The sequence below is a fragment of the Odocoileus virginianus genome, chromosome X, assembly GCF_023699985.2.
Source record: "Odocoileus virginianus isolate 20LAN1187 ecotype Illinois chromosome X, Ovbor_1.2, whole genome shotgun sequence".
NCBI lineage: Eukaryota > Metazoa > Chordata > Mammalia > Artiodactyla > Cervidae > Odocoileus > Odocoileus virginianus.
This window is the reverse complement of record NC_069708.1, coordinates 30,153,993-30,167,347: the sequence shown is the minus strand read 5'-3', so window position 1 is coordinate 30,167,347 and position 13,355 is coordinate 30,153,993. Positions and strand designations below refer to the sequence as shown.

At 38.0% G+C, this 13,355-nt stretch overlaps 1 protein-coding gene across 2 annotated transcripts in view; it reads left to right on the top strand.

Moving 5' to 3' along the window:
* The window catches only part of ABCB7 (ATP binding cassette subfamily B member 7), a 139,685-nt gene that overhangs the window by 113,958 nt on the left and 12,372 nt on the right, over window positions 1-13,355 (top strand). The gene's annotated exons all lie outside the window — the stretch shown is intronic.

The following is a 13,355-nucleotide window of genomic DNA, read 5'->3' as shown; positions in this document are numbered from 1 at the left end:
CATTTATTTTTCTGGAATTGAGCTGGAGGAGTTGCTTGTATATTTTTGAGATTAATCCTTTGCCTGTTGCTTCGTTTGCTATTATTTTCTCCCAATCTGAGGGCTGTCTTTTCACCTTGCTTATAGTTTCCTTTGTTGTGCAAAAGCTTTTAAGTTTCATTAGGTCCCATTTGTTTATTTTTGCTTTTGTTTCTAAAATTCTGGGATGTGGGTCATAGAGGATCCTGCTGTGATTTATGTTGGAGAGTGTTTTGCCTATGTTCTCCTCTAGGATTTTTATAGTTTCTGGTCTTACATTTAGATCTTTAATCCATTTTGAGTTTATTTTTGTGTATGGTGTTAGAAAGTGTTCTAGTTTCATTCTTTTACAGGTGGTTGACCAGTTTTCCCAGCACCACTTGTTAAAGAGGTTGTCTTTTTTCCATTGTATATCCTTGCCTCCTTTGTCGAAGATAAGGTGACCATAGGTTCGTGGATTTATCTCTGGGCTTTCTATTCTGTTCCATTGATCTATATTTCTGTCTTTGTGCCAGTACCATACTGTCTTCATGACTGTGACTTTGTGGTATAGTCTGAAGTAGAGCAGGTTGATTCCTCCAGTTCCATTCTTCTTTCTCAAGGTTACTTTGGCTATTCGAGGTTTTTTGTATTTCCATACAAGTTGTGACATTATTTGTTCCAGTTCTGTGAAAAATACCATTGGTAGTTTGATAGGGATTGCATTGAATCTATAGATTGCTTTGGGTAGTATAGCCATTTTGACAATATTGATTCTTCCAATCCATGAACACAGTATATTTCTCCATCTGTTTGTGTCCTCTTTGATTTCTTTCATCAGTGTTTTATAGTTTTCTATGTATAGGTCTTTTGTTTCTTTAGGTAGATATACTCCTAAGTATTTTATTCTTTTTGTTGCAATGGTGAGTGGTATTGTTTCCTTAATTTCTCTTTCTGTTTTCTCATTGTTAGTGTATAGGAATGCAAGAGATTTCTGTGTGTTAATTTTATATCCTGCAACTTTACTGTATTCGTTGATTAGCTCTAGTAATTTTCTGGTAGAGTCTTTAGGGTTATCTATGTAGAGGATCATGTCATCTGCAAACAGAGAGAGTTTCACTTCTTCTTTTCCTATCTGGATTCCTTTTACTTCTTTTTCTGCCCTGATTGCTGTGGCCAACACTTCTAAAACTATGTTGAATAGTAGTGGTGAGAGTGGGCACCCTTGTCTTGTTCCTGATTTCAGGGGAAATGCTTTCAATTTTTCACCATTGAGGGTGATGCTTGCTGTGGGTTTGTCATATATAGCTTTTATTATGTTGAGGTATGTTCCTTCTATTCCTGCTTTCTGGAGAGTTTTAATCATAAATGGATGTTGAATTTTGTCAAAGGCTTTTTCTGCATCTATTGAGATAATCATATGGTTTTTATCTTTCAATTTGTTAATGTGGTATATTACATTGATTGATTTGCAGATATTAAAGAATCCTTGCATTCCTGGGATAAAGCCCACTTGGTCATGGTGTATGATTTTTTTAATATGTTGTTGGATTCTGTTTGCTAGAATTTTGTTAAGGATTTTTGCATCTATGTTCATCAGTGATATTGGCCTGTAGTTCTCTTTTTTTGTGGCATCTTTGTCTGGTTTTGGAATTAGGGTGATGGTGGCCTCATAGAATGAGTTTGGAAGTTTACCTTCTTCTGCAATTTTCTGGAAGAGTTTGAGTAAGATAAGTGTTAGCTCTTCTCTAAATTTTTGGTAGAATTCAGCTGTGAAGCCATCTGGTCCTGGGCTTTTGTTTGCTGGAAGATTTCTGATTACAGTTTCGATTCCCTTGCTTGTGATGGGTTTGTTAAGATCTTCCATTTCTTCCTGGTTCAGTTTTGGAAAGTTATACTTCTCTAAGAACTTGTCCATTTCTTCCAAGTTGTCCATTTTATTGGCATAGAGCTGCTGGTAGTAGTCTCTTATGATCCTTTGTATTTCAGTGTTGTCTGTTGTGATGTCTCCATTTTCGTTTCTAATTTTGTTAATTTGGTTCTTCTCCCTTTGTTTCTTAACAAGTCTTGCTAATGGTTTGTCAATTTTGTTTATTTTTTTCAAAAAACCAGCTTTTAGCTTTGTTGATTTTTGCTATGATCTCTTTAGTTTCTTTTGCATTTATTTCTGCCCTAATTTTTAAGATTTCTTTCCTTCTACTAACCCTGGGGTTCTTCATTTCTTCCTTCTCTAGTTGCTTTAGGTATAGAGTTAGGTTATTTATTTGACTTTTTTCTTGTTTCTTGAGGTAGGCCTGTAATGCTATGAATCTTCCCCTTAGCACTGCTTTTACAGTGTCCCATAGGTTTTGGGTTGTTGTGTTTTCATTTTCATTCATTTCTATGCATATTTTTATTTCTTTTTTGATTTCTTCTATGATTTGTTGGTTATTCAGAAGCGTGTTGTTTAGCCTCCATATGTTTGAATTTTTAATAATTTTTCTCCTGTAATTGAGATCTAATCTTACTGCACTGTGGTCAGAAAAGATGACTGGAATGATTTCAGTTTTTTTTTAATTTACCAAGACTAGATTTATGGCCCAGGATGTGATCTATTCTGGAGAAGGTTCCATGTGCACTTGAGAAAAAGGTGAAGTTGATTGTTTTGGCGTGAAACGTCCTATAGATGTCAATTAGGTCTAGCTGGTCCATTGTGTCCGTTAAAGTTTGTGTTTCCTTGTTCATTTTCTGTTTAGTTGATCTATCCATAGTTGTGAGTGGGGTATTAAAGTCTCCTACTATTATTGTGTTACTATTAATTTCCTCTTGCATACTCGTTAGCGTTTGCCTTACATATTGCGGTGCTCCTATGTTGGGTGCATATATACTTATAATTGTTATATCTTCTTCTTGGATTGATCCTTTGATCATTATGTAGTGTCCTTCTTTGTCTCTTTTCACAGCCTTTATTTGAAAGTCTATTTTATCTGATATGAGTATTGTGACTCCTGCTTTCTTTTGGTCTCCGTTTGCGTGGAATATTTTTTTCCAGCCCTTCACTTTTAGTCTGTATGTGTCCCTTGTTTTGAGGTGGGTCTCTTGTAGACAGCATATATAGGGGTCTTGCCTTGGTATCCATTCAGCCAGCCTTTGTCTTCTGGTTGGGGCATTCAACCCATTTACATTTGAGGTAATTATTGATAGGTATGGTCCCGTTGCCATTTATTTTGTTGTTTGGGGTTCACGTTTATACCACCTTTCTGTGTTTCCTGTCTAGAGAATATCCTTTAGTATTTGTTGAAGAGCTGGTTTGCTGGTGCTGAATTCTCTCAGCTTTTGCTTGTCTGTAAAGCTTTTGAGTTCTCCTTCATATCTGAATGAGATCCTTGTTAGATAGAGTAATCTAGGTTGTAGGTTATTCTCTTTCATTGGTTTAAGTATGTCCTGCCATTCCCTTCTGGCCTGAAGGGTTTCTATTGATAGATCAGCTGTTATCCTTATGGGAATCCCTTTGTGTGTTATTTGTTGTTTCTCCCTTGCTGCTTTTAATATTTGTTCTTTGTGTTTGATCTTTGTTAATTTGATTAATATGTGTCTTGGGGTGTTTTGCCTTGGGTTTATCCTGTTTGGGACTCTCTGGGTTTCTTGGACTTGGGTGGCTATTTCCTTCCCCATTTCAGGGAAGTTTTCAGATATTATCTCCTCAAGTAACTTCTCATGGCCTTTCTTTTTGTCTTCTTCTTCTGGGACTCCTATGATTCGAATGTTGGGGCGTTTCACATTGTCCCAGAGGTCCCTGAGGTTGTCCTCATTTCTTTTGATTCTTTTTTTCTTTTTTCCTCTCTGCTTCATTTATTTCCACCATTTTATCTTCTAACTCACTTATCCTATCTTCTGTCTGTTATTCTACTCATGGTTCCCTCCAGAGTGTTTTTGATCTCATTTATTTCATTATTAATTTTTAATTGACTTTTTTTTAATCATTATTCTAAATTCTTTTTCAGGTTGATTCCCTATTTCCTCCTCTTTTGTTTGACTTGGTGGGCTTTTTTCATGTTCCTTTACCTGTTGGGTATTTCTCTGCCTTTTCATCTTGTTTAGATTGCTGTGTCTGGAGTGGGCTTTCTATATTCTTGTGGTCTGTGGTTCCTTTTTATTTTGGAGGTTTCACCCAGTGGGTGGGGTTGGACGATTGGTTTGTCAAGGTTTCCTGGTTAGGGAAGCTTGTGTCAGCGTTCTGGTGCATGGAGTTGGGTTTCTTCTCTCTGGAGTGCAATGGAGTGTCCAGTAATGAGTTTTGTGATGGGTCTATGTGTTAGGTGTGACTTTGGACAGCCTGTATGTTGACACTCAGGTCTGTGTTCCTGTGTTGCTAAAGAATTTGCATGGTATGTCTTGTACTGGAGCTTATTGGCTCTTGGGTGGTGGTTGGTTTTGTTGTAGGTATGGAGGCTTTTGGATGGTCTCTTATTCCTTAATGTTCCGTGTAGTCAGGAGTTTTCTGGTTTTCTCAGGTTTGGGGCTTAAGTCTCGTGCCTCTGGATTTCAGTTTTATTCTTCCAATAGTCCCAAGACTTCTCCAACTATACAGCACTGATAATAAAACTTCTAGGTTAATGGTGAAAAGATTCTCCACTGTGTGAGACAACCAGAGAGGTTCACAGAGTTACATGAAGAATAGGAGAGGAAGGAAGGAGATAGAGGTGAGCAGGAGGACAAAAAGGGGACTCAAGAGGAGAGAGACAGATCTACGCAGTTATCTGTTCCCAGTGTTCTCCGTAGCCCAGACACCCACGAAGATTCACAGAGTTGGATTGGGAAGAGAAGGGGAAAGGAGGAAATAGAGGTGTTCTGAGGTAGAAAACAGAGAGTCAAAAGTGGGAGAGTAATCACCACACTCCTGAATAGAAATGGGAACTGAATATTGGATTCTTAATGTCTAAAATTTATATCACATACTGAAAAACAAAGATTAAAAATCTAGTGTAGAGGTTAGACTCTTTGAAATACAATACACGAAAAACAAAAACAAAAACTCAAAAAAAATTTAGAAATGGATATGAAGTTCCATTTAGAAATAGGGTTTCTCTCTCTTTTTTTTTTTGGCAAGGTTATAGTGAAATGAACATGAAAATTAAGGAATAATAGAGGAGTATTAGAGGACTTTAAAAGGAAATAGGAGAGAAAAACAAGAAAAAGAAAAAAAAGAAAAAAAAATTTTTCCCTTTATAAAAAAATCATAAAAATATATGAAAATGAAAGTTGAGGAGTAATGGGGGAGTAATAGGGAATTTTAAAAGAAAATAAAAGAGAAAAAATAAAAAATTTAAAAAAGGGAAAGAAAAAAAATTTTTTTTTAATTAAAAAAAATATACATATATATCTAGGAATTTCTCTGGAGTTGTTGCGGTCAGTGTAGGTTCAGTTCAATTTCAGATAGCTCCTCTTTCCATCTTACACTTCTCGATATCTATAGGCCCCTTCCGGTGTAGTCGGTGTTACCTTCAGGGATTTTAATCTGTTGCACTGGTCCTTTCTGAAGTGGTTCCCTTTGTTTATTTGGCTTCTGTTTGCTGTCTCTTCGGTGTCTAATTTCCGCCCTGACACTGGTGGGCGGAGGTGATCTCTTATTTAGGTTCGCTAGTTCAGTTCAGTCCTGCTACGGGGAGGGCGAGGCACTGCAGACAGATAGCGCTCTGTGTGGATAGCACTCACCGGCCACAGTGCGTTTGCCTCGCTCACGGGTGTCAGTGCTTTCCCAGTCTACACTGCTCAGGCTTCCGGCTGCTCTATATGGAGCAGGCCCTGCGTTGAGTGCGGTTCCAGTTTTCGGGTACGCCACAAAGGGGCAGATTCGGTTGCGCCTGCGTTTTGTGCCTTCCCTGGCCTGAGCGGTTCAGGCAGCCAGAGGCTTGGGCGCACTCTCCCCGGGTGTGGCGCGCCTTTTCCCTCCGCGTCGAGTAGCCCAGGCAGCCAGAGGCTTGGGCACACTCTCCCCGGATGCAGCGTGCCTTTTCCCTCCGTGGCGAGCGGCTCAGGCAGCCAGAGGCTTGGGCGCAATCTCCCCGGGTACGGCGCACTTTTTCCCTCCGAGGCCCCAGCATGCGCCGCCAGTCGGGTCTCAGGAAGTCTTTAGATAGGAACCGGGGGCCTGTTTGCAGTGTGGGAGGGGGTGGCTTCTCAGGGGCTGAGTTTGCCCTTTTCCCCTCCCCCCTGCTTCCTACCCCCAGCGGGGATGGGCAGGCTCTTCTTTGGAGTTTCTCAGTCCCTTTGTTTTGCGAACCGCCAGCAGTGTGTTCGGGCCGGTTAATTCTGACCCTTGCTATCCCACAGTTTAAAAACGCTCCCTCTGGTTGCTCTCAGGGTCTTTGGGCTGGTCCTTACCCTAAGCAATGCCGCCCGCTCCTCTCCGTTCCACCCCCGCTTGTTGCTGGCGGGTGCGGGCGTCTGGGGGTACTTTTCTGCTGGGAGTTGCTTTTAGGCACGTAATCTGTGGGCCTTGTTCAATTTTTCCTCCCAGTTAGATTGCCGAAAATTTCCCCCAGTCCCGCCAGTGCGAGGGTTTCCTGGTGATTGGAAACTTCCTCTATTAAGACTCCCTTCCCGGGACGGGTCTCCATCCATAGCTCTTTTGTCTCCATTTTTATCTTTTATATTTTGTCCTACCTCCCTTCGAAGACAATGTGCTGCTTTTCTGGGCACCTGATGTCCTCTGCTAGCGATCAGAAGTTGTTTTGTGAAATTTTCTCAGCGTTCAAATGTTCTTTCCATGAATTTGTAGGGGAGAAAGTGGTCTCCCCGTCCTATTCCTCCGCCATCTTGAAACCCAGCCTCTTTATCTGACATTTTAAATATAGCATTGTGTACATGTCAATCCCAAACTCCCAATCTAACCCTCCCCCATTCTGCATATAAATATCTTATGATGTTTATCTTTTTCTGACTTACTTCACTTAGTATGATAATCTTCAGGTTCATCCACGTTGCTGAAAATGGCATTATTTCATTCTTTTTAGTGGCTGAATGATATTCCATTATGTACATATACCATATTTTCTTTATCCATTCATCTGTCAATAGACATTTAGGCTGCTTCAGGCCATGACTGTTGTGTAAGCAGTGCCATAATGTACACTGGGTTCATTGAACCCTGGCATATATCGTTTTGAGCCATTTTATTTTCCAGATTATAGGACGGAGTGAGATGGCTGGATCATATTGTAGCTCTGTTTTTAGGCTTTGAGGGAACCTCTATATTGTTAACCATAGTGGCTGTACCGTTTTACATTCCTACCAGCAGTGTAGAAAAATTCTCCTTTCATCACACCCTCTCCAGCATTTATTGTTTCTAGACTTTTTGATGATGACCATTCTGACTATTGTGAGGTGATACGTCATTGTAGTTTTGATTTGCATAATTAGTGATGTCAAGCATCTTTTCATGTGCCTGTTGGCCATCAGTGTGTCTCCTTTGTAGAAATGTCTCTATGTCTTCTGTCCATTTTTTGATTCAGTTGTTTGTTTTTGATATTGAGCTGCATGAGCTGTTTGTAAATTTTGGAGACTAATCGCTTATCAGTAATATCATTTGCAAATATTTTCTCTTCTGTGGGTTGTCTTTTCATTTTGTTTATGGTTTCCTTTGTTGTGCAAAAGCTTTTGTGTTTAGTCAGGGTTCATTTACTTTTGTTTTTATTTCTATTACTCTGTGAGATGAATCAAAAGAGAGATTGCTGCAATTTGTGTAAGCATGTTCTGCTTATGTTTTCCTCTAAGAGTTTTATAATATCTCATCTTAAATTTGGGTCTTTAATCCATTTTGAGTTTATTTTTATGTATGGTGTTAAAGAATGTTCTAATTTCATTTTTTTTTTTACATATGGCTGTCCAGTTTTCCCAGCACCACTTATTGAAGAGGCTATCTTTGCCCCATTGTATATTCTTACCTTCTTTGTCAAAACTAAGGTACCCATAGATGCATGGGCTTAACTCTGGGTTCTCTGTCTTATTCCATTGGTCTATATTTCTGTTTTTGTGCCAGTACCATAACTGTTTTGATGATTGTAGCTTTGTAGTATAGTCTGAAGCCAGGGAGCCCAGTTCCTCCAGCTCCGTTTTTCTTTATCAAGTTAGCTTAGTCTATTCAGGGTTTTTTGTGGCTCCATACAAATTTTAAGATTTTTTTTGTCTATAATTTATGAAAAATGCCATTGATAATTTCATAGGGCTTGCACTGAATCTCTAGATTGCCTTGGGTAGTATAATCATTTTGAAAATATTCTTTCAATCCAAGAACTTGATATCTCTCCATCTTTTTTGTCATGTTTGATTTCCTTCATCATTATAGTTTTCTGCATATAGGTCTTTTGCCTTCTTAGGTATGTTTATTCCTAGGTATTCTTTTTTTTGCGGTGGTAAATGGGATTGTCACCTTAATTTCTTTTTCTGATCTTTTGTTGTTAGTATATGGGAATGCAAGAGATTTCTGTACCCTGCAACTTGACTAAATTCATTGATTAGCTCTAGTAGTTTTCTGATTGCATCTTTAGGATTTTCAATGTATAGAATCATGTTATCATGACAGTTTTACTTCTTTTCCCATTTGGATTCCTTTTATTTTTCTTCTCTGATTGCCATGGCTTGGACTTCCAAAAAATGAAATAATTCAGTAATTATTGAATAATGTGAATGTGGGCACCTTTGTCTTGTTCCTGATCTTAACAGAAATGCTTTCAGTTTTTCACCATTGAGAATGATGTTTGCTCTGGGTTTGTCATATTTATTGTGTTGAGGTTGTGTTCCCTCTATGCTCATTTTCTAGAGTTTTTTTAATCATAAATGGGTGTTGAATTTTGTGAAAATCTTTATCTGCATCTATTGAGATGGCCATATGGTTTTTATTCTTCAGTTTGTTAATATGGCTTATCATAGTGATTGATTTGCATATATTGAAGAATCCTTAAATCACTGAGATAAATTCAGCTTGATCATGTTGTATGATTCTTTCAATATGTTGTTGGATTATGTTTGCTAGTATTTTTTGGGGAATTTATGGATGTATTTTCATCAGTTATATTGGCCTGTAATTTTCTTTTTTTGTGATACGTTTGTCTGGTTTTGGTATCAGGATGATGGTGCCTTGTAGAATGAGCTTGGGGGTATTCCTCCCTCTGCAATTTTTTGGAAGATTTTGAGAAGGATTGATATTAGGTTTTCTCTAAATATTTGATAGAATTCACCTGTGAAGCCATCTGGCCCTGGGCTTTTGTTTGTTGGAATATGTTTAATCACAGTTTAAATTTCAGAGTTTGTGATTGGTCTGTTCATATTTTCTATTTTTCCTGGTTCAGTCTTGGAAGGTTATACTTTTCTAAGAATTTGTCCATTTCTTCCATGTTGTCCGTTTTATTGGCATATAGTTGCTTGTAGTAGTTTCTTATGATCCTTTGTGTTTCTGTAGTGTTGTAACTTCTTTTTCATTTCTAATGTTATTGATTCAAATCTTCTCCCTTTTTTTCCTGATGAGTCTGACTAAAGGTTTATCAGTTTTGTTGATCTACTCAAAGAGCTAACTTTTGGTTTCATTGATCTTTGTTACTGTTTTCTTCATTTCTATTTCATTTATTTCTGCTCTGATCTTTATGATTTCTTTCCTTCTACTACTTAAGAGTTTTTTGTTCTTCTTTCTCTAGTTGCTTTAGGTATAAGGTCAGGTTGTTTATTTGATATTTTTCTTGTGTCTTGAGGTAGGATTGAATTGCTATGTAAACTTCTCTCTCTGAACTGCTTTTGCTGTATCCCAAAGGTTTTGGGTCATCATGTCTTCATTGTCATTTGTTTCTAGATATTGTTTGGTTTCCTTTTTGATTTCTTCAGTGACATGTTGGTTATTTAGTAACATATATTTTAGCCTCTGGGTGTTTTTGTTTTTTACAGGTTTTTTTTTTCTTTTTGTAATTGATTTCTAATCTCGTAGTGTGGTCAGAAAAGATGCTTGATATGATTTAAGTTTTCTTAAATTTACTGAGGCTTGATTTGTGGCACAAAATGTGATCTATCCTGAAGAATGTTCCCTGTGCACTTAAGAAGAAAGTATTTTCTGCTGCTTTCAGATGGAATGTCATGTAAATCTCAGTTAAGTCTGTCTTGAAGCTTGTATTTTCTTATTAATTTTCTGTCTGGATGTTCTGTCCACTGAAGAGAGTGGGGTGTTAAAGTCCCCCCATTATTATTGTGTTACTGTTGATTTGTCCCTTTTATGGCTCTTAGTGTTTGCCTTATGTATTGTGGTGCTCCTATATTGGATGCATGTATATTTATAATTATTATATATTCTTCTTGGATTGATTCCTTGGTCATTATGTAGTGTCCTTCTTTGTCTCTTGTGACAGTCTTTATTTTACAGTCTGCTTCTTCTCATAGGAGTATGGCTACTCCATCTTTTGATTTTTATTTGCATGGAATACCTTTTTCCATCCCATCACTTTCAGTCCATATGTGTTCCTAGGTCTAAAATTGGTCTCTCATAAACAGCATATAGAGTGGTCTTATTTTTGTATCTATTCAGCCAGTCTGTGTCTTTTGGTTGGAGCATTTAATCCATTCATATTTGAGGTAATTATCAATGTATATATATATCCTTATTGCCATTTGTTCACTGTTTTGATTTGTCGGATTTTTTTGTAGGTCTTTTTTTCTCTTCTTCCTCTTTTGTTCTCTTGTAAATTGATGACTAACTTTAGTGTTGTGTTTGGATTCCTTTTTTTTATTTGTATGTGTATCTGTTAATATTTTAGTTTTGTGGTATGCAGTTACCATGAGGTTTTGGTATTTGTCATGCTCAGTTACTTCAGTCGTATCCAACTTTTTGTGATCCCATGGACCATAGCCCACTAGACTCCTCTGTCCATGGGATTTTCCAGGCAGAAATACTGGCAGTGCGTTGCCATTTTTTCTCCAGGGGATCTTTGCAACCCAGGGATTGAGCCCGAGTCTCTTGTGTCTCCTGCATTGCAGATGGATTCTTTATTGCTGCGCCACCAGGGAAGCCCAGTTTTGATAAAGCAGTCTTTATATTAGCAAGATTGTTTTAAGTTGCGGGTCTTTTAATTTCTAATTTGTTCCCAATACCCTGCATTTGTGCTCTCCTCTCCTCACAGTTGCTGGCTTTGATATCATATTTTTGTGTAGATTGTTTCCTTCCTTTAATGTATATTTTCTTTTATATACAGTGAGTTTTTCCATTCATAATTTTCCTGTTTCTATTTGTGGCCTTTTCTTTTCTGCTTAGAGAAGTAACTTAAGTAATTGTTGCAAAGTCAGTCTAGTGATATTGAATTCTCTTAGCTTTAACTTTTCTGCAAAGCTTTTGATTTCTCCATCAAATGTGAATGAGAACCTTGCTGGGTAGAGTATTCTTGGTTGTAGGTTATTCCCTTTCATTGCTTTAAATATATTGTGCCAATCCCTTCTGACCTGCAGAGTTTCTGTTGAGAAATAAGCTTATAACCTTAAAGAGTTCCCTTGTATGTTAATTGTTGTTTTTCCTTTGTTGCTTTTAGTATTTTTTTGTCTTTAATTTTTGTCAAGTTGAATACTATGTGTCTCGGTATATCCCACTTTGGTTTATCCTGCCTGGGACTCCCTGTGCTTCCTGGACATGGATGACTGTTTCCTTTCCCATGTCAGGGAAGTTCTCAGCTATTGTCTCTTCAGAATGTTTTCTCACGTCCTTTTTCTCTCTTGTCCTTCTGGGACTCCTATAATGTGAATGTTGTTGTGTTTAATATTGGCCCAAAAGTCTCTTAGACTGACTTCTTTTCTTTTCTTTTTTTTTTCTTTATTCTGTGATTTCTACCATTCTGTCTTTCTGGTCGCTTATCTCTTCTTCTGCTTCAGTTATTCTGCTGTTGATTCTTTCCAATGTATTTTTCATTTCAGTTATTGTATTATTCATCTCTGTTTGTTCTTTAGTTCCTTTAGGTCTCTGTTAAACCTTTCTTGCATTTTCTCAATCTTTGGTCTTTTTTTAATCTCAGGATCTTGGATCTTCTTCACTATCATTTCTGAGTTATTTTTCTAATAGGTGTCTGTCTCCACTTAGTTTTTCTTCTGGGGTTTTATCTTGTTCTCTCATCTAGGACATATTCCTCTGCCATCTCATTTTATCCAACTTTCTATTGGATATAGTTTCTATTCTGCCAGCTGCAGGATTGTAGTTCATCTTGGTTCTGCTGTCTGCTCTCTGGTGGATGCTGCTGTCTAAGGAGTTTGTGTAGGCTTCCTGATGGGAGGGACTGGTTCCTACCCTGTGATGAGTGGATCTGGGTCTTGTCCTTCTGGTGGGTAGGGCCATGCTCATGGAGACTTGAAGCCACTTGTCTGTGGTGGGGTGGGGTTAATGGTGGCTTCCTGGTAGCCTCACATCAATGAGCACTCCACAGATCTGCTACTGCCAGTGTCTTTATCCCCATAGTGAACCACAGCTGCCACCTGTCTCTACAGGAGACCCTCTAGTATTAGCAGATAGGTCTTGCATAGTATCTTATGAAGTCACTGCTTTTTTATCCTGGGTCCTGGTGCACACACAACCTTGTGTCTGTCCTCCTAGAGTGGCATTTCTGCTTTCCCCATCTCTTTGGAACTAGGCTGGGAAGCCTGACGTGAAACTTAGGACTTTCACTCCTGTGGAAGAACTTCTGTGGTATAATTTTTATCATGTTGCGCCCCTCCTACCATCTTATTGTGTCTTCTTTGCCTTTGGATGTAGGGTATCTTTTTTGCTAGGTTCAAGCTTTTTTTTTTTTTTGCCTTTGGTTATTCAGTAGTCTGTTGTGATTTTGGTGTTTATGTAAGAGTAAGCTCATGTCTTTCTACTCTGCCATCTTAAGCTAATCTGACAATTTGTTATATTTAAAGAGAACCTTAAGCTGCATTAGACCCCATTCACGAGCAGACTAGGAATCTGCTTACAAGAACTTTAAATCTAAAAATGTGTCATCCACATGTATTGCAAATTCAGAGTCCCCACAACAGTCATTATTTGAGTCACATACCTTTATTATCTCAAGGAGCATAATCCATTAATTGCCAGCAGAAGAGAGTCCCCTGCTGAGGGAATGAGTTATCAGAAGATTTAGTAAGTTTGAATTGCCATAGTAAAGTTTAAGGTCTTCTTTTCCTGGGTAACCATCTACTCAGGTATTTTTATTCCTTTAATAAATACAGTGATTAGATATGCCTATAGGAAGACATTGGTCCTATCCCCATCCCCCATATTGCTATTTCCATCTAGCTAGTTGTACTTAGACCCAGGTTTCCAAGTATAGCTGAATATATATACAGCTGCCTTACTTTTTTGTTATTTTTGTTTAGTGGCT